We start from the raw sequence: 27,245 nt of genomic DNA on the forward strand, positions 1-27,245 counted from the left end.
AGTAGAATATGTCCAGGAGGTTTGTGATACATGGCGTATTGAACAATGAAAGGTTTATACTCTGAAACAAAGATTGAAGGCACTGAATGACAGCTGTATTTTGTTTGTGTATCAGGCCTGGTTATTCTGCTGAGACCCCACAAAGATGGAAGGAGTTCACCTCATCCTGCTTTTGCTGTTTGGGATTCCATGCTCTGTGTATGGTAAGGAATATATTAACATTTGATCATTTTTGATTGGATACAACACATCAACCAGGTATCAAATTGGAACAGTACGTTATTGAGTGAATATTTGAGACCTTAACTGTTGCTTTGCTTTATTTGCTGTTTTAACACATGAGAGTTTGGCATTTCCTTGAAATGAACTCAACAGATGAACTGCAATTACAGTGTCTATTGTGTAATGTATCAGATGTTGTAGGGACTGAATGCAACAGATACCTGGCTGACATCTCCTCTTGTGTGAGAGAGACTGTTTAAGATTAAGGGCTCACCCTTTTAAGATGGCAATGAGAATGTTTTTATTTCTTAGGGACAGTTTAGAGTGTGGAATTTCCTTGCCAGAAGGTTGTGGAAGCTGAGTCTTTAAGATAGTTGAGTTAGGTACAGTTTTTGACTGACAGGTGAGCGGAGGTAATGGCGCTGACAGGAAAGGCTGAACATGACACCACATCAGGTCAGCCATGTTTTTGTCAGGAAATATGGGCTGCTTGTTTTTAAAGCTACAGAAATCAACAAAACTGAGTGATATCTTCACCCAACGCAAACTTATTGGAAATGGGTATCAACAGGGATCTGACTGCCTTCATGTATTAGACCTATCATGGCCTTGGTGATATTCCTCCCTGACAGTATCCTCACCCTCAGAAACCGCTGCCGTTTTCCCAGCTGTTCAGTGTCCAGAATATCCCACAGAGGGTATAGACACAACATGGATGACAGCTCAGTGATGATAGCCAGGACCTCCTCAGTCTCAGCCTGTACTTGGACTCTGACAGCTGTCGATATTGATAGGGAGGAGGCTGATCATTTCACTTACATTCGTGCCCACCTCTCAGGGAAATTGTGGCTGTTCCCCTGGTGGCTCAGTGGTTGGAGGTTCCTGTTGCTGCTGGGTTTGGTGACACCTCATGTCACCTCATGATCAGCATCGCCTGGAGGAATCCATTCAGTGCTGGTTCCATCTCAGATGAGTCAGCAGAAATTCTGTGGACTGTGTCAGAAGGCGCGCACAATGACAGCGACATGTTCCTGATCCAAAGAACAAAGAAAAGTACAGCGTAGGAACAAGCCCTTTGGCCCATGAAGACTGTGCCAACATCTGTACCTTCTCCAAAGCTTCCACATCCTGCTGGTAGTGCGGTGTCCAGAACTGAATATAATATTCCACATGTGGCCTTACTAAAGCTCGACACAGCTGCACCCTGGCTGTATCCCTCACGCTGATTCACAATGAATTGACTTGTGAGTTTGTCACACAATGTGGCTGGACTCTTCACCTTTGCAAGGAAGCCAAGGTTATGGTTTGCTATGGTGTTCTGAACGATGTGAGCTAATGGAAATGTATGTTGTAGATCCTCAGATGCTAATGCTTCACTGGGTGAGTTAAGTTCAGACACGCATTGACCCTCAGAAATGCCAACTAAAAGGACAGTTACTCCTGAACATCATAGACCACGTTGATGCATACACAGACTTTGGTATGAGAATGAGGCATCCTCTGCAAAGTTGATTACAGTGTAGTGTAGGCGAAGTGACACAAGAATGGCAAAGTCAGTTGAGAATCTTAATGTGCGTCTCCATGGATTTGTGTATCTGACATAGAACATAGAACGTTACAGCACAGCACAGGCCCTTCAGCCCTCGATGTTGTGCCGACCTGCCATACCGATCTGAAGCCCATCTAACCTGCACTATTCCATGTACGTCCATATGCTTATCCAATGACGACGTAAATGTACCTAAAGTTGGTGAATCTACTACTGTTGCAGGCAAAGCGTTCCAATCCCTTACTACTCTCTGAGTAAAGAAACTACCTCTAACATCTGTCCTATATCTTTCACCCCTCAATTTAAAGCTATGCCCCCTCGTGTTCGCCGTCACCATCCTAGGAAAAAGGCTCTCCCTCTCCACCCTATCTAACCCTCTGGCGTATAACCATCTTAGATTATACGGTTCATGACCACAATTATTCAATGCAGGCAATCAATATTCTGTTAGGAATTTTCAGATGGTTTACTAAGTTTAAGAATGAGCAGTGTAGAAATGGTACATTAGTAAATAAGACAAAAAAACTGATTTGAAACAAACTTTATCATGCAGCAACTGGTTAGGCTATAGAATGTACTGCCTTGAAATGTGGTGGAGGGATATTCAATTGAGATATTCAAGAGTATATTGGATAGTAATGGTACTCCGGCATATAGGGAAAAGGCAGGAGATTACACTGGTGTATTCCCTTGTGTCAGATACGGTGGACTGAATGGCTATCTTCTGTGCTGAAGGAATCTGTGACTGTGATTGGTGTGCTGTTGCTAGAAGTATTTTCTTTCTCCCCACTGGCTGCAACATGCATTTCTTGTTGTATATTTGAAAGAGGTTGATTGGTTACAGATTACTTTGCAACAGATTCAGATATACTTGAATGTAACAAGAACATATCAATTAAACAAATCTGAACAGATCACAAATTTATTTCTGTGTGATATGAAACAACATTATTTACTGTGTTCGTCATGTTACAATGGAGTCTGTGATGTTGGGGTGGGGAAAAGCTGTGTGAAGTGGGCAGAGACTGAGGAAGAGTTTTGTATTCACCTCTGGCTCCGTCAAAAGTGGACATTGGCAGGAATACGATCAGGTCTCTGACTGGGTCCACGTGGTCAGATCTAGTCTCCTTACCTTCACAGAATTATAGAATCCCTACAGTGTGAAAACAGGCCCTTCGGGCCAACAAGTCCACACCGAACCTCAGAGCATTCCACCCAAACCCATGCCTTTAGCTTACCTAATCTACACATCCCTGAACACTACAGGCAATTTAGTATGGCCAATTCTCCTAACCTGCACATCTTCGGACTGTGGGAGGAAACCGGAGCACCCGGAGGAAACCCACGCAGACGCAGGGAGAAAGTACAAATTCCACACAGACAGTTGCCTGAGGCTAGAATCGAACCTGGGTCCCCGGTGCTGTGAGGCAGCAGTGCTTATCACTGAGCCACAGAGCCACTCACTTCTAATTTTGTTTTTTATTTAATTGTGTGAGGCCATGTGCTCGGTACGCAGCTTTATTAGATGCAAGCGCAGGCCACAATCAGAGTATTGACGATATGACCTTAAGGAAAGATATTTGCAGAGAGGGAGTGCAACAAAGTTTCAGCAAAAAATATTCCTGTAATGGAAGGATTGTCCTATGAGCAAAGATCATTGGCCTGTATTTCCTGGAGTGAACTTATTCAAACATGAACAATTCCAATGTGGATTGACAAGGAAGGATGAAGCAATGTTCCTCCTGCTAGGGGTCTCGAACCAGGTGACACAGTCTCAGACATTTTCTTTAGTTAGGAAGGAGACATGGGCATCACTGGCTGAGCCAGCATTTACTGTCTGCTCCTAGTTGCCCCCTTTAGTAGGTGATGGTGGTGAGCAACCTTCTTGGACTGCTGCAGTGTATGGGCGGTCAGTAGATCCACAATGCTGTTAGAGAGGGAGGTCCAGAATGTGCTGTTCTGGCCATATCTGTGCCCAGGGAGCTCTGGTAGGGATCTGTTGCCAGAGGAAGATTGGTGGGTACACCCAAAAAGAAGGAACTGGAATTCTACCTGAGGAGCTCTTAGGCTTTGCAAGAGGTGATAGCTGTGATTTGGACCATTTACACTGAGTGACTGCCTGCCAATTTGTGAGTTTGAGCTTTGTTGTATCAGCTACTTAGTATGTAATTTATAGATTAATTGGCCACAATATACCAGCTAATTTGCGTCATTTCCGCATGTTTTGGTTAAATTAACAATGATCGTGTGAAATCTTGTTTGTTTGATTAAAAGTGTCACCTCATAACAGTGATTTTAAAGTGTAATGATTGATGTATTTGAGATTTACAGTAGTTAAATGAGACACCACCTCTGCAGGTGACTTCCGAGTGAGTGGCCCAGGCCGTCCTGTGGTAGCCGTTGTGGGTGAAGATGCTGTCCTGGAATGTTACCTTGTGCCGAAGGTATTTGCCAACAACATGGTGGTGCGCTGGTTTAAATCAGGCATTCGGTTACCGGTTCACTCATACAGAAACGGGCAAGACAACACTGCTGCTCAGCATGAGGATTACAAGAAAAGGACTGAACTGTTTAAAGATGAAGTGTCCAAAGGCAATGTTTCTCTTCGAATAAAGAACATAAGGGTGTTTGACGAGGGGAAATACCTGTGCACAGTTGATGACAAAACAGCTTGTTGAGCTAAAAGTTGGAGGTGAGTGAACACATCTACGACAAATCAGTACCGTATCAAATTGATACTTCAGTCAAAATGCAAGTTGTTTTTATGAAAGTAGTTATTTATCTAGTGAAAACGTTTACTTAGAACATTGAACAACATATTGTACATTTCATCAGGAAAACACTTGCAGTAAAAAAATTTGCAGGCTGTATTATTGCAGTAGCAGGGGATGATGTACCTGCATAAAGCTGATTTGGTGAAAGTTGAGGTAGCCAAAAGAGTTTTTTTTTCCAGTTTTAATTTCAGAAGTATACTTTATTCACAAGTTATCTATGAGTAAAGACAAGCAGTGCAAAACAGATCTGTACAGACTTTGCAGGAAGTATCCTGGAATTTTGACATTTCTCTTTAGAGCTTCAATCCATTGCTGCTCACAAAATGGCTGCTGCAAAATGGGTGAATTTGCCAAATCACCACTGCACTTCCGGCCTCCCAGCCTTCCCTTCTAACATGGGAGTGAAAAGACGTTTCCCTAACTCCTCCCTCTTCATCCCCAAGATTGATATCCAAGGGCAGTCATGACTGACCAAATCTGTTCCATTATGGACAGGACTCCTTCCCCGATGATTAGGATTTCGCTAATTCCAGGCTACATTGACAGTTAGAAGTGTTGCCTTACAGTGTAAATTTATAGAAAGTCTTGCTATATGTTTTTGTATTTCTCGCATATTTTTCTTGGACTTGAAAATTTACCTTTTTTATAGTTATCCTTTGCTGATTTCTAAAATGTTCTTGACCTTCAGTCCTCCAGTGAATCTTTGGAGCATTGAATGTATTTACTTTCAATTTGACACTGTCCATAATTACCTTAGTTCGCTGCAGATGGTCTGCTTCAACTCAATCTGTATTCATTTCTTTATAAATGCGTTTAAGACTGTGAGTGAAAAACCACAATCTCAGTATGAAACTCTGTAATGTTATAATCACTCTTTGCGAGGGAATCCTTTACAATGGGATGTTAAACTAATTGTATCTCAGTCCACCCCCACTTCAATGGTACTCTCTTCCTGGGTGTTGTCATCAGTTTCCTCATGCTCCCTAAAGCCCCTGCAAGAACCATCAAAGCTGTTGGACAGGTACATGGACTGAGGCTCATCCCTCAATGTTACCTTCTGGATGTTTAAACTGCCTCATTCCTCCTTCCACCATTCTGTTCCTCACCATGGAACAAATCAGCCTCCGGAGACAGTGTCAAACTTACATTCTTCATCCCTGATGCATTGCAGTGTTCGGAGCCTACATTCCTTGAGCTGCAGACCCTTCCTGCACATGACATTGTTGTGGATCACACTGATGTTCACCAACATCTGCAACACAGCTGTCTTGCTGTCTTCATCAAGTTGTATTTAATTAATACAAACACATCACTGAATGGTATTAACATGTCAGGCTTTAAGTTTAATGCAGTGTTTCAGTTGCAATGGCCCTAATTTAAATAACGGCCCTAACTTTAGAATAAAAGGCACTCCGAACCAATCACCAACCTGCTGACCTAATTCATGCCTCCAGCTCTCAGCTCTTGGGTCTTACTGACATTTTTTGTCTGTCTCAGGTCACTCCTTGCCTTTCGTTCAAACATCAGAACGATGCCTTGTCTGTCAGTGTGAGAAAATTGCTGATTTACCACATTTTCTTAGTGGAGTTCCCTGAAACTGTATTCTAACAACTTTGGTTCTGCATGGATCAAAATCTCCTGCGTTCAATCTGGCCACGATTTCAAAGAGCTGAATCAGCTTCTAATTTACGAGGCCCAATCAATCGCTTGCTCACTGTGTGGCTGCCTGCAGCTCGTGCCTCTGATTCTGAAGGAACCTGTGAATTAAGGATAAAGTTAACTTCAACGCCAAGTGCAAAACTTGACTCACTTTTAGAAACAGGTCAACGTTTGAGACACTTCAGATTCCCTCAAGTATCAGAGTCAGTGCACTGGAGAAGCAAGACTCAGTGAAAGTGAACTTTGAGCTCCTCACAGTGCTTATGAAAGTCAGAATACACCGCTTCAATTGTAATGCCCTCATCAAGGCTCTCTTGTTGAATTATTTTATGAGTTAATAAAGTTAAATGCTGATTGCCTTTACAGGTACAGCTGGCCTGCCTTACGTGATCCAGATTTATCAAAGTAACTGTTAATTTTCTCCCAGATTATCAGTTCTAAAAGACTTCCTGCCACAAAATGATTAAATGGACTGAACTATAAAATTCATACATCTATAAAAAGATGTACAATATTTGCACATCTCCACTTCTCTTGAGCCTCAACTACAGCTGAGCAGGACTGGAGGATAATGGCAGAACCTCAGTAATGTTGGATGTATCCTATCTGGCTACAGTGATTTATCAGTCGAAGTTCAGCCAGCCGAGTGAATAGTTGTTCTTTTATTTATTTTTATCCCATCTATGTCTCAGCTACCTCTCCTCTCTCTGTGACTTCATCAGGATCTTCTGCTTTGGCGTAACACTCAGAAAATAACTCAGCCGTGCCCGTTGTTTCCAGGCACAGATCCCTTTATTATCAAACTGCAGATGATGGAGATCTGAAACAAAGTCCTGATGAGGAGTCACCAGACTCCAAGCGTTAACTCTACTTTCTGTCTACGGATGCTGCCTTACCTGCAGAGTTTCACCAGCAATTTCTGTCTTTGTTATGGATTCCTTTGTGATCCCTTATCAGCCCAACCCCTCCTCTAACTATATCTGAGACATTTGGATTCCCTTTTGTTTTAATTTTTGGATCAGTAGATTAAAAATACATTTTGTGATGAAATTTCGTACACATCGTATGAATCATGTCACAGAAATACTCAGGACTATATTATCATTCAATAACAGTAAATGAACATCACTTGTGGGTTAAGAATTGTTTGTGAAATGTTTAAAAGAGTTTTCGATTATTGTAGCAGTGGGACGTGAGCACTGGATCCAGGTCGATGGTTACCATAAAAATGGAATTCGGCTTGTGTGTGAATCTAATGGCTGGTTCCCGCAGCCCCAGATATCGTGGACTGGTGGAAATGGACAGAACCTAACAGCAAAGTCTGAAATAAACAATCGACGTGACTCAAAAGGTCTTGTAAATGTCCAGAGCAGTGTAATTGTAACAAAAGATCCAACAAACAACTTCAAGTGCCTCACACATAACCATCTTTTGAAAGAAGAACAAAAAGCAGACATCCAGATAGCAGGTCAGTAAATGATCAAATACAGCTTTATTTTCAAAATAAACACTGCTGTTTGTCAAATCCAGAAAAGCAAATTACATAGTAGATGGAATTTACTGGTGCACTGGAGTTCGCTTTTGACTACAGTGTCACACTCTGAGGTACCTCATTGCATTTACAATTTGAGTTTACATTTACAGTATACATTTGGATTTCATGTCAAACATTTCTCTGGTGCAGACAGAAGTAGGCGATGGCCTGATGGTATTATTGCGAGGCTATTAATTCAGAAACCCAGCTCATGTTCTGGGGAACTGTATTCGAATTCCATCACAGCAGATGGTGGAATTTGAATTCAGTAACAAATTTTTAAAAATGCCTGGAATTAAAAATCTACTGATCGCCATGAAATCCTTGCCAGTTGTTGGAAAAACCCATCTGGTTCACCAATGTCTTTCTAGGAAGGGAAATCTGCCATCCTCACCTGGTCTGGCCTACATGTGACCCCAGACGCACAGCAATGTGGTTGGCTCTCAAGTGCCCTCTGAAATGGCCTAGCAAGCTACTCAGTTGTCCCAATCGCTACAAAGTCTCAAGGAAATGACACCAGATAGATCACCCAGCATCGACCTAGGCACTGGAAAAGACAACGGCAGAAAGAGCCCTGTTGATCCTGCAAGGTCCTCCTCACTAACACCTGGTGTGGGGGGGGGGGGGGGGGTGGGGGGGGGCGCGCGAGTGCCAAAGTTGGGAAGACTGCCTCACACACGAGTTAAGCAACAGCCCGATATAGTCACACTCAGAGAATCATAACTTACAGACAATGTCCCAGACACCACCATCACCATCCCTGGTTATGTCCTGTCCCACCAACAGGACAGAGGTGGTGGCACAGAGGTATACATAAGGAAAGTATTGCTCTGGGAGACCTTAATATTGACTTGGGGCCCCGTGAAGTTTCATGGTTTCAGGTTAAACATGAGCAAGGAAACTTCGTGCTGATTACCACATGCCGTCGTCCCTCAGCAGATGAATCAGCTCTCCTCCCTGTTGAACAACACTTAGAGGAAGCACTGAGGGTGTCAAGGGGACAAAATGTACTCTGGGTGGGGGATTTCAATGTCCACCACCAAGAATAGCTCGGCAGCAGTACTACTGATCAGCTGGTCGGGTCCTAAAGGACATAGCTGCTACACAGGGTCTGCGGCAGGTGGAGCGGGAACTAACAAGAGGGAAAAACATACTTGGCCTCATCCTTACCAATCTGCCAGCTACAGTTGCATCTGTCCATGATAGTATCAGTAGGAGTGACCATCGCACAGTCCTTGTGGAGACAAAGTCCCACCTTCACATTGAGAACAACCTCCATCGTGGTGTGTGGCACTATCACCGTGCTAAATGGGACAGACTTCACACGGCTCTAACAACTCAAGCCTGGGCATCCATGAGCCTCTGTGGGCCATCAACAGCAGCAGAATTGTACTCCAGCACAATCTGTAACCTCATGGCCCAGAATATCCCTCTCTCAACCATTACCATCCAGCCAGGGGATCAACCCTGGTTCAATGGAGAGTGCAGGAGGGTGTGCCAGGAGCAGCACCAGGCATTCCTGAAGATGAGATATCAACCTGGCGATGCCACCAAACAGGACTACCTGCACGCCAAACAGTGAAAGCAGCAAGTGATAGACAGAGCTAAGTGATCCCACAACCAACAGATCAGATTTAAGCTCTGCAGTCCTGCTACATCCAGATGTGAATGGAGGTGGACAATTAAACAATTCACTGGAGGAGGAGGGCCCAGAAATATCCCCAACCTCAATGATGGAAGAGCCCAGCACATCAGTGCAAAAGATAAGGCTGAAGCTTTCACAGCAATCTTCAGCCAGAATTGCTGAGTGGACGATCCATCTCAGCCTCCTCCAGTGGTTCCCAGCTTCACAGATACCAGTCTTCAGCCAATTCGATTCACTTCATGTGATATCAAGAAATGGTTGGAGACACTGGATCCAGCAAAGGCTATAGGCCTTGACAATATTCCAGCAATAGTACTGAAGACTTGTGCTGCAGGACTTGCTGCTCACCTGGCCAAGCTGTTCCAGTCCAGTTGCAACACTGTGGAAAATTGCCCAAGTTTGTCCAGTACACAAAAAGCATGACAAATCCAACCCGGCCAGTTACCGCCCCATCAGTCTCCTCTCGATCATCAGTAAGCTGATGGAAGGTGTCAGTAACAGCACGATCAAGCAGCACCAACTCAGCAATAACCTGCTCAGTGACGCCCAGTTTGGGTTCTGCCAGGGTCACTCAGCTCCTGATCCTGTTCCAGCCTTGGCTCAAACATGGACAAAAGAACTAAATTCCGGAAGTGAGGTGAGACTGACAGCCTTTGACATCAAGGTGACATTCGACTGAGTGTGGCATTGAGGAGCCCGAACAACACTGGAGTCAACGGGTATTGGGGGAAAACTCTCTGGTAGTTGGAGTCATACCTGACACACAGGAAGATGGTTGTGGTCGTTGGAGGTCAATCATCTCAGCTCCAGCTCATTTCTGCAGGAGACCCTCAGGGTGGTGTCCTAGGCCCAACCATCTTCAGCTGCCTCATCAATGACCTTCCCTCCATCCTAGGGTCAGAAGTGAGGATGTTGGCCGATGATTGCACAATGTCCCGCACCATTCGCGACTCCTCAGACACTGAAGCAGCCCGTGTTCAAGTGCAACAAGGTCTGGACAATATAAAGGCTTGGGCTGACAAGTGGCAAGTGACATTTGTGCCACACAAATGCCAGGCTATAACCATCTCCAATAAGGGACAATCTAACCACCGACCCTTGGCAATCAATGATGTTACCATCGCTAAATCCCGCACTGTCAACATTCTGGGGGTTATCATTGGCCAGGAATTCAACTGGACTCACCACATAAACACTGTGGCTACAAGAGCAGGCCTGAAGCTCGGAATACTGTGGGAGTAACTCCCCTCCTGACTACTTAAAGCCTGTCCAGTGTCTGCAGTTCACAAGTCAGGAGTGTGATGTAATAACCTCCATTTGCCCTGGATGGGTGCAGCCCCAACGACACTTAAGAAGCTTGACACCATTCAGGACAAAGCAACCTGCTTGATTGGCACCACATCCACAAGCATCCACTCCCTCTACCACCGACGCTCTGTAGCAGCAGTGTGTACTATCTACAAAATAATTCACCAAAGATCTTTGGATAGCACCTTCTAAACAAACAACCACTTCCATCTAGAAGGACAAGGGGTAGCAGACATATGGGAACACCACTACCTTCAAGCTCCAATCCTAACCACATGCCATCCTGACTTGGAAATATGTCGCCGTTCCTTCACTGCCACTGTGTCAAAATCCTGGAATTCCCTCCCTGATGGCATTATGGGTCAACTCATAGCAGGTCCACTGCAGCGGTTTCAGAAAGCAGCTCATCCGCCACCTTCTCGAGGTCAAATGCGGACAAGTAACAAACGCTGGGCCCAGCCAGCGACGCCCATATCCCAGAAACAAGTAGCAAAAAAAGGAACTTGAGGAATTTGATGTGGGATCCAACTTCTTGGATGGTAGTGCCCCTACCTCTGAGCCAGAAGATCTGATTTCAAGTCCCACCTATTTGAGAGGTGTGTAATAACAACCTGGCAAAGGTTGATTTTTAAAAAGCCTTTAATGGAAGGGCCTTACTCTGCGGTGTTTCTCCATTGAGCTTAACAATGGATGTGCCAAGCTCCCAGCAGGGACCCTGGACCTTGGAATGTGCAAATCCACATTATACAGTTCTTGACAGCTCTCTGTCCTGAAAGATAGACAAATACAAGCAGATTACGAGTAATTTTCACCCGATTAATAGTGCTCTAGGAGTAGATGATATTCGTCTTGATGCCTTTTGTCTGTTTGTCAATAAATTTCAAAAGGCACAAAAAAACTTTATGCCGTAAATTGATAATAGCACAAAGAGTGTGGTAAAATTTGAATAAGTCTGGATTCTTGCATCAAAATGATAGTTGTCAACTTGTTGACCATCAATTAACAGCCCTTTAACTGAGTAGCTTGTTCACCCATTTCAGCTGGTAGTTAAAAGTGTAGGTTTGGAGTGACAAGTAGGCCAGGCCAGGTAAAAATGGCTGATTTCCCTACTCTGAAGGACATTTGCGAAACAGATGGGTTTTTTCAATAATTGATGTTCACTTTACAGTCACCACTATAGAGACCGGCTTCAAATTTCAGGTTTTATTTGTTGAATTTAAATTTCATCAACTGCGGTGCTGGGTTTGAACCTGTATCCCCAGAACATTCTCTTGGACCCCAGTGACATTTCCACTTCATCATGCACTGGGTCCAATAGCACTGCCCATTTTTGACCCACATGTTTAAAGAGGCCAGCTTTGGCCAGTTGAGTTAGTAGCACAGTAAACAGTCATGCAAAAGCCGTGGTTGATGGGATCCAAGTGACTCAAGGAGAAGAGAGTGACATGGGCAATTTTAACTGCCCACTTATTTGTTTGAAACCTCAGCCTTCAGCATGGGGCCATAAACTCGAAATTGTGCTAAAATCAGTCATTTGAAAAGGATGATTACAGTGGAAGAGGTCAGAAGTTAAAAGTATCTGATTAACTGCCATTTACTTTGCAGATGACTTCTTCCCATCTGTCTCAGGCTGGCTGGTGTTTTTATCTGTGGTGCTCTGTCTTCTCATAATTACTTTAATCGCTGGGATCCTTTGGGATGTGAAACAACTCAGAAATATTAAAGGTACAGTCTCAAATTCAATGACAATGGAGGAGACAGATTCGGGACTTAAGGAAAATGTTAAAACTGAACCAGGGTCTTTTTGTTTGTATTTTTTGTGTTGCACCATAGATGTGATAATTCAGTCATGAAAGTTTTGGTCACAGTGGGAGGGGAGGAGATTGCTGTTTTAATGAAGCCAGCAGCATGTCTGAGAGATCCCTTTGTTTTAATTTTTTTTCATCAAATATTATTGTTTTCAAAGATAATGGGAACTGCAGATGCTGGAGAATCTGAGATAACAAAGTGTGAAGCTGGATGAACACAGCAGCCAAGCAGCATCTTGTGCTCCTAAGATGCTGCTTGGCCTGCTGTGTGCCTCCAGTTTCACACTTTGTTATCTCATTGTTTTCAATTTTTTTTCCCATATCTGCAAAAAAGATCTTTTTGTTTAATTTTCTTCTACCTCCTCGTCAATCTTCTGTACAAAGAAGCCAATTTCATTGTATAATACAACATGAAACGCAGCACAGTCTAACTCTTTACCATCTAAATAGAGCTTGGTGTGTGTTACACTGAAGAAGTGCTAATCTGGGTTTGTTTCAAATTGAAATGAATGCTATTAGTTCGTAGTAAGTGAAAGTATGTCAGTTGAATTAAGTCACATTTATTTTTAATTCCAATTTATATTTAATGGATTTCTTTCAGAACTGCGGCATGACAAGACGATTGAACAATACGGTAAGAAATGATGAAATATTTGTCCTCCAGCCAGGGGCCTAGGTATTTTGACGTGCAGATGGCACATCTAACTGCTAAATAATGCCTGTTAAGCAGTCTTACTGAAAATTACTTTGTGCACAATTTACCATATAAGCAGTACCCTTGCAAAATTTGCCATTTTTGAGGTAAATGTTGCTGAGATTCGCTGATGTTTTTACAGACTAAAATCCCGCTTGATAGATCATTGTTTGCTTCTTCCTTGTATTTAATGATGTGGTCATTCATTGAACCATAAAGGTACAATACTGAAGATTTGGTTTCAAAGATAAAAGAAAGTAATATACAAGAGATGGTAACATAGAATGAAGCAATGTATTTACATTTAACACAGTTTGAAAATTTTAGAAATGCTCAATTAAGAATACAATCTTCTTGATCCCAATAGCATCATTTTACTATCTTAGACACCACAAGAATCCTTTCTGAGTCACATCTATAGACTTGACGTAATGTTTTCTTTCAACTCCTGGTCTTTGGTAGCTGATCCTTGATTAGTAACACAATTGAACTCAAACACTCTCAGCTTCACAACACCTCCCTGGTTCTAAACGAATAATTCTGGTCTGGACCTTTCACACAAAAACCCTGACACCTTGAGTTAATCTATTTCCTATCCTCTCTAAATATCTCCCTTCTTATGAGAAATATTTCATAGATTTAACCTGGATTCTACCAAGGTATCTGCCAACAGTATGAATGACATAAGTAGACAAAGCGATGGTGTCCTGCAAAGTGCACCCAGGGAGTTAAGTAAGAAGTTAAAAAGCAAGACCTCAAGGGCAGTGATTTCTTCATTACTCCCAGTGCCACGCACCAGTGAGGGTAAAAATAGAAAGATAGACCAAGTGAATGCGTGGCTGAGAAGCTGGTGTAGGGGCAGGGTTTTCAGATCTCTTCTGGGTTAGAGGTGACCTGTACAAGAGAGACGGGTTACACTTGTACCTCTCTCCTCGGGGGGAGATTTTGTTCCTGTTACCCAGGAGGGTTTAAACTAATTTGACACAGTTTTGGGACTCTGAATAAGAGAGAGACCGTTGAGAAATCAGGGGTAAATACATTAGCCATTGAGAGCACAGTTACTATTTGGGATAGCCGGGGATACAGTAACGGAAAGGAAAGGCTTCTGGTTTAAAGTGCATTTATTTCAATGCATGAGGCCTGACTGGTAAGGCCGATGAGCTCAGAGAATTGATTGGCTGTGGGGTCTGGGATATTGCAACCAGAACAGAAACAGGGCTGGGAGAAGGGCAGGACTCTCTCCTCAATGTTCCAGGATACAAAAGCTACAGGTGTGACAGAAGTCCAAGTAAGTGAGGAAGGAGAGCTGCCATTTGATAAGGGAGGACATAACAGCAGTGCTTAGAGAAGATATTCCAAATGGGTCATCAAATGAGGTCATATGGTTAGAACTTAGAAACAAGAAGGGGATGGTCACTCTGTTGGGACTGTGTAATAGACCCCCCCCCCCCCCCGCCCAACAGCCAGTGGTTACTAGAGGAGCAAATGTGTAGAGAGATTGCAGTTACCTGTCAGAATAATAGATAATATAAGTTGGAGATATTAATTTCCCCAGTATTGACTTGACCACCCAGAGTGTAAAAGGTCCGGATGGGGTGGAATTTTTCAAATGTGTCTCAGAAAGTTTGGTAAGTGAATACGTTGAGGTCCTAACTCAGGAGGGTGCAACACTGGACCATCTCTTTGGAACAGGTTCAGGCAAGTGACTGAAGTGTTAGTCGGAGACCACTTTGCAGTGACCGTAACTCCGTCATAGTTATGGAAAAAGATAGGATGGGGTCCACAGGTTAAGGTGCTAAACTGGTGCAGGACCATTTTTGTGGCCTTTTGCAGGATCTAGCAGAGGTTGATTGGGTGAGTCTGTTTGAAGGAAAAGGAATGTGTGGCAAATGGGAGCTTTTCAAAGTGTAATATCAAGAGTCCAGGAACAGTACATTCCTGTTAAGGTGAAGGGAAAAGCTGTCAGATTTGGGGATCCATGGTGAAGAAGGATATTGAGGCTCTGGTCAGGAAATGGAAGGCATACATTCCATTTTAAGCTATCAGGCTCAAGTGAATCCCTATTTGAGTATAAAAAGTATAGGAGCACTCTTAAGAGGGAAATCAGAAGAGCAAAAAGAGGGTATGAGCTGGATCTGGCAGATATTGAGCTTACAATGGTGCAGTGGTATTGTCACTGGACTGTGGGCCAGAGACCCAGATAATGTTCTGGAGACCTGGGTTCAAATCCTGGCAGATGGTGCAATTTGAATTTAATAAATATCTGGAACTAAGAGTCTAATGATGACCACGGATCATTGCTGATTGTTCGGAAAAACCCATCTGGTTCACTCATGCTCTTTAGGGAAGGAAACTGCCGTCCTTACCTGGTCTGGCCTACATGTGACTCTAGACCAACAGCAATGTGATTGTCTCTTAACTGCCCTCTGGGCAATTAGGGAAGGGCAATAAATGGCCAGCAACACCCTCATCACCTGAATGAATAAAGGAGATAAGGGTTTAAGATAATCCCAAAAGGTTCTATAGCCATATGAAGAGTAAAAGGCTGGCGAGGGAGAGAATAGGTCCTCTTAAAGATCAGCATGGCCATCTATGTGTGGAACCACAGGAGATGGGGGAGATTTGTAATGAATATTTCCCATCCCTCAGAAAAAGACCTTATGCATTCATCCTATCTGTGCCCCTCAATAGAGTCAACACTGAGGAGAGAATCGTGGATGCTAAGGGAATAAGTGGGACGTGTTGGACCACATACATACGACCAGAGAGGAGGTGTTTGCAGCCTTAGGCGCATTAAGTTAGATAAATTCCCTGGGCCTGATCAAGTCCATCCTTGGACATTGTGGGAGGCTAGGGAAGAAATTGCAGAGATTTTTGCTTCATCTTTAGCCGTTGATGAGGTTCTGGAAGACTGGATGGTGGCTGATGTTGTTCTACTGTTAAAGAAAAGGAGCAAAGATAGTCCAGCGACCTGCAGGACAGTGAGGCTGACATCAGTGGTAGGCAAGTTATTAGAGAGGATACTGAGGGACAGGATCAACCAACATTTGGATAGTCACGCTCTGATGAGGGATAGTCAGCATGGATTTATGCCCAAGAAGTTATATCTGACAAATCTTTGAGAGTTTTTCAAAGCGGAAACCAAGAGGATAGATGATGGTAGGATAGTGGATGTTGTCAATATGGTCATTGGTAAGGCCTTTAACAAGGTTTTGCATGGCAGGCTAGTCATGAAAGTTAGGTCGCATGGTATCCAGGGAAAGCTAGCTAATTGGATTGAAAATTGCCTCGATGGTAGGAAGCAAAGGGTGACAGTTGCAGGTTGTTTCTCAGACTGGAGGCCTGTGACTAGTGGTGTGCCGCAGGGATCAGTGCTGGGACCTTTGTTATTTGTTATTTACATCAATGATTTGGATGTAAATGTATAAGGCATGACTGGTAAATTTGCTGAGGTTACAAAGTTAGGAGGTATCGTTGACAGTGAAGAAGGGTATCAAAAATACAGAGGAATCTTGATCAGACAGAGAAGTGGGCTGAGGATGGATAAATGCAATTCAATACAAATAAGTGTGGGGTGTTGCACTTTGGAAAGTCAAACCAAGTAAGACTGAAACAGTAAATTGTAAGGCCCTGAGGAGTGTTATTGAACAGAGGCATCTAGGAGTGTAAGTACGCAATTTACTGAAAGCGGCGTCACAGGTAGACAGGGTGGTGAAGAAGGCATTTAACATGCTGGTCTTCATCAGCCGAGGCACTGAGTATGGGAATTGGGACGTTATGTAACAGTTGTGTAAGTCATTGGTAAGGCTGCACTTGGGAGCATTGTGTACAGTTTTAGTCACCCTGTTATAGGACAGACAGAGTTAAACTGGAAAGTGTGCAAGCAAGACTTACAAGGATGTTGCCAGGACTAGTAGGCCTGAATTTTAGGGAGAGTTTGGTCAGGATAGGACTTGCTGTCCTATGTTCAAAGGAATGGTCGGGTGACCTTACTGAGGTGTATGAAATCATGAGGGGCATAGGTGGGATGAATGCATGTAGTCATTTTGCTGGGAGATGGGGAATTGAAAACTAGAGGGCATAGATTTAAGGTGAGAGAGGAAAGATTTAAGAAGGACCTGAGGTGCAACTTCTTCACACACAGTGTTCTGTGTATGGAATGGGCTGCTAGAGAAAGTGATTGAGGCAGGTACAATGGCAACGTTGTAAAAAAAATTTGGATAGGGACATGGATAGGAAAGTTTTAGAGGAATATGGACCAAATGCGAGCAGTTGGAACTAGCTGAGCAGGCACCGTGGTCAGCATGGCCCAGTTTGGGCTGAAGGGCCTGTATCCATGCCGGATCACTCAATGACTCTGTTACTGATCGTTACATCTGAGAGGCTTGCGAGTTATTTCAGACGGCAGTTAAGAGTTGGTGACATTGCTGTTGGCCTGGAGCTGCTTGTAGGTCAGTCTGGATAAGAACAGCAGAATTTCCTCTTTAAAGGAAGTTAGTGAAACTGATGTTTTTTGTAAGAATTGCTTCATGCCATCATGAGGTTTTTAATTCCAGGTATTTAAATATCAAATGCTACCATGTACTGTGCTAGGATTATTACTTGGATCTCAGGATTACTAGTCTAGCAGCGATACCAAATCAGCATTACCTACCACATTTAGAACCTAAATCCTGTGGTGAGGTCCTCAATCTGTGGTGAATCAATGAAAGGCAAAATAAGAAAACAAGAGTGCCCTGTGTGACTGAAGTAAAATGAAGAACTGTGGATAACTGGAAGTCTGGAGAAACTGAGCAGGTCAGGCAGCGGCTGTGAAGAGAGAAAGTTAACATTTTGAGTCGGTTACATTTTGTATGATGTGAAAGTAGCTGGGAAATAGCAGTCTTGAATATTTTAGTCAAAATGGAAATGCTCAGAGAGAGAGGAGCAGAATTTTCCTTTGCTTCTGTTTGTGCTGTGCCTTGTATCCAGTAAAAAATGATGTCCTGTGATTGAATAACCAGATAAGGTTTACTCTCTCAGGCCAGATGTGAAGAAAAGACCACATGAGCAAGACATGACGGAGCTGCCCAGGGAAGTGTAGCATCCTTAGTGTAATTAGTGTTATTATTATAAGAGAAACTGTCTCATGAATAAATGTCATTGTTTAGAAGATATATAGTAACACTGATGTATATTCGCCTGTACAAAAGTAAGGGTTACATTAAGAATGATGTTGTTGTACAGTATCATGAAAGGATGTTTCAAAACGCTTGAGAAACAAGATGTTTCCGAGGTGTGTTCATTGTTTCATTGTGAGAAATTCTGCAGCAATGTCCCACAAACAGAGTGTGATGCAATGCGTGAGCTGTGATGTTGGCTGAGGAAAAATGTTGACCAGGGACAATCCCACGGATCGTCAGAGCAGTCCCACGGGATGTTTTATGTCCAACTGATGGGGCAGACAAGGCTCGGTTTAACAAGATATACAAGATAATGAGAGGCATAGATAGAGTTGATAGCCAGAGACTATTTCCCAGGGCAGAAATGGCTAGCACGAGGGGTCATAGTTTTAAGCTGGTTGGTGGAAAGTATAGAGGGGATGTCAGAGGCAGGTTCTTTACACAGAGAGTTGTGAGAGCATGGAATGCGTTGCCAGCAGCAGTTGTGGAAGCAAGGTCATTGGGGTCATTTAAGAGACTACTGGATATGCATACGGTCACAGAAATGAGAGGGTGTATACATGAGGATCAATGGTCGGCACAACATTGTGGGCTGAAGGGCCTGTTCTGTGCTGTACTGTTCTATGTTCTATGTTCTATGTTATCTCACTTGAAAGATGACACCTCTGACTGTGTAGCAGTCCCTCAGCACTGCACTGGGAGGGTCAGTGTGGATGACATGCTGAGATGTTTGGAGGAGAATCTACAACCTCTTGCCTCAGAGGTGAAAGAGATACAACAGAATCGAGGCTAACACCTGTTTGGGTAAGATCTCAACACTCAAACCACTTCAAATACGGAGAACCTTTGTTTGAATTCACGGTGGGACATGGACATCACTGGCTGGGTCAGCATTTATTGCTAATCCTAGTAGCCCTTGAGAAGGCGGTGATGAGATGCCTTCTAAAACCGCTGTAGGCATCGTGGTATCACATTGGTATCACATGGATTGAGTATCATATTGATGTACCTACCAATAATTTAGTGTTTGTGACAACCAAATCAATGAAGTGTATTAACAGCTTGATTTCTATTTTTAGGTCGGTGGAAATCTGTCAGTGATTCAGGTACGGTATACTGTTTGTCTTGAAATGTGGGTCAGTGAGGACATGGCTGATAGTGACTGAGATTTGCTGCACGTTAAAACACAGCAGCAAACTTCTCCATGACCTTAAATTTATAGAAGGTAAAATCTGGGAGAGCAGCCTGCAGTGCATTAAGGGAGTCAAGATTGGAGCAGGACTTCCCAAACTGTGGGAACCCCCGACTGGGATCACTTAAACACCAGATGGGGTTGTATGCTCCCCACTCCTTTGAGTCCATGCCCCCACACAGGCATCAAGATCCAGGTGGTATCTGGCCCTCCCTGTTCACCTCACTGTTCACCTCGAGATGGAGTGGGGGAAGCAATGGAGGGATGGAGGGCGGGGTAGGGAGGCGTTCTAAAGGTTCTATTATTTAGGCTGTGAATCCTGAAAAAGAAGCCACAGGCCCCGTCCATTTGACTCAGACTGGGCTGAAAGGAACGGCGTTCCAGGATCTTAATGCAGTGACAGTAAAGGAACAGTGACATGGTTCCAAATCAGCATGGTGCGTGGTATGGAAAGGTGTTTCAGTGAGTCTGTTGTACCTGTATTTCTCGGTGAGACAGGTTGTAGGTTTGGAGGGAGTTATCAGAGAACACTGATGGTGCAGTGAGTTACAGTAATGCATCTTATAGCTGGGACACACTGCTGCCGTTGTCCATCAGTACGGGCTGAACTGAATGTTTAAGGTGGTGGATTGAGTTCTGAAAGGTCAGGTCGATTGGCCCTGCAAAGGGTCAAGTTTTAGTGGTGTTGTTGTTGCAGGACATCTCTACGTAATTGGCAAATATTTTATCACATTCCTTGTAGGTGTTTGACTGACGTTGGTCAGTCAGGAGCTGAGTCACTGCCAGCAGATTTCCCTGTTCTCATCGTGACAGTATTTATGTCGCTGGTCTGGTTAAGTTTCAGGCGAATGATCAACTCCCAAGATGTTGTTGGTTGGCAATCAGTGATGGTGGGAATGTTGATTGTCAGTGCAGCTGGTTAAATGCCCACTTCTGAGAGATGGTCATTGCCTGGCACTTGTGTGCCAGCGGCATTACTGATTATATAAAGCGACCTGTCTCAGCTTTCTCTGTGTCCTCACACGGGAGTAGGATGTAACATGTCACTGCTGCTGTTGGTGTGAAACTTTGAAATGGTTTTGAAAAAGATTAAAGACCGGAATGAGGAAATTCTTCCCTTACCGCCCAGACTGCAGCTTAACTTTCTCAACATTTTCAGGCTAATGCCTTCCAATTCACAGCCAGCAGTTAAAAGTTCACGTGCCATTTTCTTCTGTGGAATTATATACATGCTGATTTCCCCGGTTTCACTGGTTTCTTGTTTCTGATTTCAGATTGGAAGAATATTTCGAAGTGCAAAGGTAAGGTCCTTATGCTATCACAATGAGTATTTATGGAAGAGTAACTACAAGGGATTTTATCCCTGAGCCACCTTCTCTTGTCACTCTCCAGTAACAATGTGCATCCTTCAGGGGAACTTTCTGGGTTCCTGTTGCTGCATCAGGGTATCAAACCCCAGCAGCACCGATTGGGAAATAGCTGCTACACTGCCCACAATTTTCCGTCTATCGATGGGAATGAATGGCAGATCAAGAGCAGCATGGATGCAGTTTCCAATCTGCATGACAATTGGGCGACTCACAGGCCAGCAATGTGAACTCAGAAAACCAGCTCTGAAGTTGGAAGATTTCTGTATTTTTAACAGGTATAATTCATATAGTTCAGTGTCTGTCACTCTTATCCTTTCCATCCTGTGACTCCTGGTCTGTTCCTGATCTAATTCAGCCTGAGGACATTGCACCTGTTCCTTGGGTATGGTCCGAGGTCCAGTCATCTTTCGCTGCATTTTAATTTATTTTTGGAATGTGTACATTTATTTTCCATCCTTTATTTCCCTTGAGGAGGTGCAGTTGAGCAGGCTCCTAGAACAATGGGAGATCACGTGGTGTTGATGCACCCACAAAGCTGTCAGGGGTGTATTCCCAGAATGTTATGCCAACAATAGTGAAGGAACAGCAGTATAGTTCCCATTCAGGATGGTGTCTGAGTGTGAGGAGGGGCCTTGTAACTGTCGGGTGGTGATGACCCCATGCATCTGCTTCCATTGTCTTCCAAGGTGGTGGGGGTCAGGGGTTTATCAGGAAATTGAATGGACACATAATGCGAGTAAAGCTGCAAGGTTTGGGGATTACAATGGAGGAATAGAACTGACTGAATTGTTTTATAGAGAGCTGGGATTGACATGAAGGCTAAATCACCACTGTCTGTGCCATTGTGACTCTGAGAGGCTGCTGTAGGAGGAAGCTGAGTGAGTGCATGCAGTGTACCTCGTGTGTGGTACGCACTGCTACCAGTATGCAGACAGCAGTGTGCACCAGAGGGGGCTTATCGTCACAGGCCCAGTGACCTGTAAATGTCAGAGCAGTAACGGTTTCAAAGTCTGTGTCTCTGTAGGAAGGTGGTCACTGGACCATTCACCGCAATGAATGAGGAGCTGAGCCCAAAGGGAAGTGGTGAGATCCCAGTATCGGTGATTTGATTCGATTTATTTTTGTCACAAGTACTGAGGTACAGTGCAAAGTATTGCTTTGCAAGCTATCCGGGGGAATTATAACGTACCTAAGTACATCAGGAGAATAGAACAAAATGCCGAATACAATGTTACAGCTGCAGAGAAAGATCAATTTGAATATATGATAGGTCTGTTCATTATGTGGTTTCAAACTGTTGTATCTTCTGCCCAATGGAAGAGGGTGGAAGGGAATGGTACTCAATTTCCACAGTTCAGGATCATGCCATGCATTTTTCCAGGTATCTCTGGGCACTCCCATCGTGTGGCTCCTCACTTAGTTAAGAAGAATGCCTGCCAATGCTATGTTGAAGAGGGCCAGCCAGTATCTATGGATTTCCAGTCTGAATGATCAATGTGAGAGGTTTATAGGAATCGGGTTCGTTGCTGGATTCTCCCATGTGTCAGAGATCCTTGATTGCACGTTGGTCTTACCCAACAGGAAAGACTTTCACTCAACGTACAGCTGTTCTGAAGCTATTAGTAAATGTTTCTTCAGGCCTCAGTGAGGAGATTTCTCACAATACTTACACTCTCAGGCACTCCTGACCTTCTCAGGCCCCACTTGTGTCTTCAAGATGAATGCTGGGTGGCCAGGGCTACCTGGTGAAGACACAGTTCCTCCTATTTCTATCGAATCTATCCCAGATGATATTGAACTTCTTGTGTATCCATCAGACTCCTGAAGGCTTCTTCATCGATGCTTTGGAGTGTCAGGGCATGAGATACTGACCTTTGACCTGGAGTTGTAGCTACAGTATTTGTTTGACTGGTCCATTTGTGGCTGGTGGTCACATTGCATAAAGCTGATGGTTATTCGGTGATGGCAATGCTGTTGGATGTTAAGAGGAGATATGTAGGCAATTGCTTGGTACTTCTATATCATGAAAATAACTTGTTAGTTCAAGCCTGGATGTTGTCCAGGTCACTTGCATATGGATGCAGACTGCTTCAGTATCTGAGGAGCGGTGAATAGTGCTGAGTGTTGTACCCCAGGCAGCTAAAGATGGTTGGGTCGAGGAAGAGATGTTTCATCACATCTCTGAGCAGCTTGATTCGAAAGTATCTTCCCCGAGGAGCTGCTGTAGTGATGTCTCTTGCTGAGATTATTGATTTCCAGCAACCACATCCAACTTCCTTTGGACAGGAAATGATTCCAAACGATGAACAATCCTGCCCTTTTGATTCGAAATGGCTTCCATTTTACAAGGATTCTTTGGTGCCACACTTTGTCAAGTACAGCCTTGATCTCAGGTACAGTTGCACTCAGCTTGCCTCTGCATTTCAGCTTTTTGTTCATGTTTGGAGAAAACCTGCAATAAAGCTTAGAGCAGAGCCATCCTAACAGACTGAAACTGAGCGTCGGTGAGCAGGCTATTGCTAAATTATACCCCCTTGATAGCGCAGTCAAAAATATCTTCACTCACTGCAGTGGGCCAGGATTAGATTGAGAGTGCTGTATTTGGTGGAATTGGAAACTGACTCAGGACTGGCCTTCTGTCTTGGTGGTAAAGTCATGAGATTAAAAAGTGAGGGTGTGAAATTCTGCTGCTCACAGACTGTTGGACCTCAAAGATGTTTGGATTTCAAGATCAGTTTTTTTTCTAACAACAAAATGAGGCAGAGACTGATGAAAATACTTTGCAGATGAGTCAACAGCTGTGGTAAAGGGAAGATTAAAGCTTGAGGTTCCAGCAAATGACTTTTCATCAGAATATTTTGCATTCTCTGAGTTTTACCAGAACTGACCCTTTTATATTTCTGTAACTCCACAGCCACTAAAACTCGAATTTTCATCAACTTGAGCTTTGCTCTCTCCAGGCCTGTCAGATGAAATTTTAGAGGCAGCTTTTATCCATCACAACCTTCCCTGCAGCAATCTCTCCTCAAATCTGTTCCTATACTTCTGCTATCCCTTTAAAAGACGTCCTGTTGAAATCCTGTTTTTCCCGGTTTGCTTCCTCTCTGTAAAGTGCTTTCAGGCATCTGTCTATCAGCCAGGAGTGATACAGATTACAAGCTTTTGTTCTCCTGAACATGATTTTTGTTCCAATAACCCTGGCTTCATTTTGGATTTCAGTCATTAGTTTTGATTGATTTAACTGAACCTCTCAGATTTTTCCCTTTCTATTTCCAGTCCCTGTAAATCTGGATGCAGAAACAGCAAACCCAAAGCTTGAGGTATCCAAAGATCGGAAGAAGGTGAGATTGACCCAGACAGCATTGAGCGTCGACAACAATGAAGAGAGGTTTACAGTCTTGGAATCAGTGCTGGGATCAGAGGAATTTACTTCAGGCTCACACTACTGGGAGGTGGATGTGGTGGGGAATCAGCACTGGACTGTGGGAGTAGCCACACTATCTGTGGAGAGGAAGAAAGAAATCCAAGTGAAAGCAGAGAATGGTCTGTGGACGATTGGTAGGGCTGGGGATAAATTTCAGGCAAACGCTGAAAATACAATCGATATCCAAGCTGGTGAGGTTCCCACGAAAATTGGTGTTTATCTCAGTTATGAGACCGGGACTGTTTCATTTTACAGCGCAGATACAAAGATTTACCTGCACACTTTCACTGGATGTGGATTCACAGAGAAACTGTATCCTTTCTTCAGTACAACAGTCTGTAACACGTGGCTGAGAATCTGCCCAGTTTAACATTGTTTCTGTGAAAAGTTTCTAACCTGAAGGTTTCTACAAAGTATTTTACAGTTTAACAGGAAAAAAGGGACCTAGAATCATGCCATTTTACAAAACGCTGTCTGATTGTCTGAGCTTTTAAGTGATGTAATATGCATTTGATCAGATTCACAGAGAGGAGGTGGTTTCCCTCCATGTAAACCACTGATAGGCCAGGGATTGTCTTACTTTGGAGAAGAGGAGGAGGAGGAGAGGGGACCTAATTGAGGTATACAATTGAGGTATCCCCTGAGAAAAAGAACAGGAAATGACATCGCCAACCCAAGGAAACCTAACCAGATAAATAGAAAGCGGGACATAACACCAGCGCTTTTTCGGAGGCTCACTGATGATGTTACCTAGAATGGTGACGAAACGTCTGAAAACTAACCTTCCAGCTCAGCGAGCAAACTCACATCCAGAACCTCAACCTGAGCTACAAATCTTCTCAAAACTCGCTGAGGTATACAAGATAATGAGAGGCATAGATAGAGTTGATAGCCAGAGACTATTTCCCAGGGCAGAAATGACTAACACGAGGGGTCATAGTTTTAAGCTGTTTGGAGGAAAGTATAGAGGGGATGTCAGAGGCGGGTTCTTTACACAGGGAGTTGTGAGAGCATGGAATGCGTTGCCAGCAGCAGTTGTGGAAGCAAGGTCATTGGAGACATTTAAGAGACTGCTGGACATGCATATGGTCACAGAAATTTGAGGGTGCATACATGAGGATCAATGGTCGGGACAACATCGTGGGCTGAAGGGCCTGTTCTGTACTGTACTGTTCTATGTTCTATGTTCTAGATGGATTTGTCATCCACCTGCTCCCAGGGGAGCTGATGGCCGAGTGGTTTTATCATTAGACTGTTAATCCAGAGACCCAGATAATGTTCAATTTTTTTCTGAAAAGTCTGGAATTAAGAGTCTAATAATGACCATAAATCCATTGTCAATTGGTGTAAAAACCCATCTGGTTCACTAATGTCCTTTAGGGAAGGATAGTGCCCTCCTTACCTGGTCTGGCCGACATGTGACCCCAGACCCACAGCAATGTGGTTGACTCTGAACTGCCGTCTGGGCAATAAATGCTACCCTGGTCTACAATGTGCTCGTCCCATAAATTAATAAGTAAAATAAAAAGATTATTCTGGAATCCATGTTACCAGAGACTTCACTGTTTCAACTGAGTCTTAGGATTGGATAATGTGACCTGTGTCTCAGTCTGGAATCAGATGAGGGTCAGCGCTACAATATACTTGAACAGTAAATGAGCTGGATTTTGATGTGTAGAATGAGTACCTGATGTGGGAAGCAATGTCATACTTAGCAAAAGGTTTGAAATGAATTTGAGACAAAATAGAAACTGTTGGTAAAGCTCAGCAGGTCTGGCAGTATCTGTGGAAAGAAATCAGAGTTAATGTTTCAGGTCGAGTGACTGTTTTCCTTCAGGGTGCAGTGAGTATGTAGCTAATGGTTCATGTGCTTTACTCTACAGCTTTTGTTCTTTCGAGTTAAGTTTATGTGTACGAATGGATAAATGTGAAACAAAGTGCATCTTCAATTCCATTACACCTGAAAGGTTAGGGCAATGTTTCTTTTAGAGGTTAACATCTCCAAATGTATGATCATGAAAAAATGTGGAATTGCTTGGCTGGAGAGGCAGAGATTTAGTGGTGAAGCTGCTTGCAAAGAAATAGAGTTGAGGGAGATGTTTTTATCTGTAATTTAGAGCTAAATTATGATACAAGTTTTACAGAAATCTGATCTGAGAAGAAATTGTAGAGGAAGAATCCTCAAGAGATCAGTGTGACTATAGCCCAGGACAGGTTACATCATCATGCTCCTGGGGAGAGCTTAAGGAGATTTTCTGGTTTAAATTTCTTTTTGCTGAGGGAGGTGGTTAGTTGTCGTTTGGAACTGGGAGTGTTGCAGAAAAGAAATGGCTTCCAGCAACACAAGTACCGTCATTCGCAGTCTCTAGGTAGTTCGGTCCCAGAGAGTGTGGCTCCAAACCTTTTGAAAAGGGGTTAAAAGACAGAAGCCCAGTGCAGCTGAGTGTGGGATGAAGGAAGTTCACAAAAAGTTTTTGCTTCTGAGGCTGGACCTTGAAGAGTGAAGATTCGGACTCCCTTGTGAAGGAAACAAAATTTTGTGACACAAGGCGGTCACTAATATCTGGATGGGTTCCCGAGAAATCTACAGACCTTGTTGTGGTTGTATCTGCCATTCACAGTGCAGAATATCGGGGAGCCGAGCACGATTTGTTTGTGAACTCGGGGTTACTAAGTTAATTCTGAATGTTCAAGTGTGAGTTTTTAAAAAAGACAGACATAGCCTACTCCGTGTCCTGTTTTCCAGTTAATACTGCCTGAACTGGTGCTTATCTCCATGTTCTGCTACTTTTGTTCAACTGTACGAAGCATTTTGCTTTTCCTTGCACAGTGTGAATTGTATAATTGAATATTATGACTGCGATGGGACAATGAGCACGAATAGTCAAGCCTCATGACTCCTCC

General features: G+C 43.5%; 1 pseudogene; it reads left to right on the top strand.

The window, feature by feature from the left end:
* On the top strand, positions 1-27,245 carry LOC132206209 (butyrophilin subfamily 3 member A3-like; annotated as a pseudogene).

This window comes from Stegostoma tigrinum, chromosome 34, assembly GCF_030684315.1.
Source record: "Stegostoma tigrinum isolate sSteTig4 chromosome 34, sSteTig4.hap1, whole genome shotgun sequence".
Classification (NCBI taxonomy): Eukaryota; Metazoa; Chordata; class Chondrichthyes; order Orectolobiformes; family Stegostomatidae; genus Stegostoma; species Stegostoma tigrinum.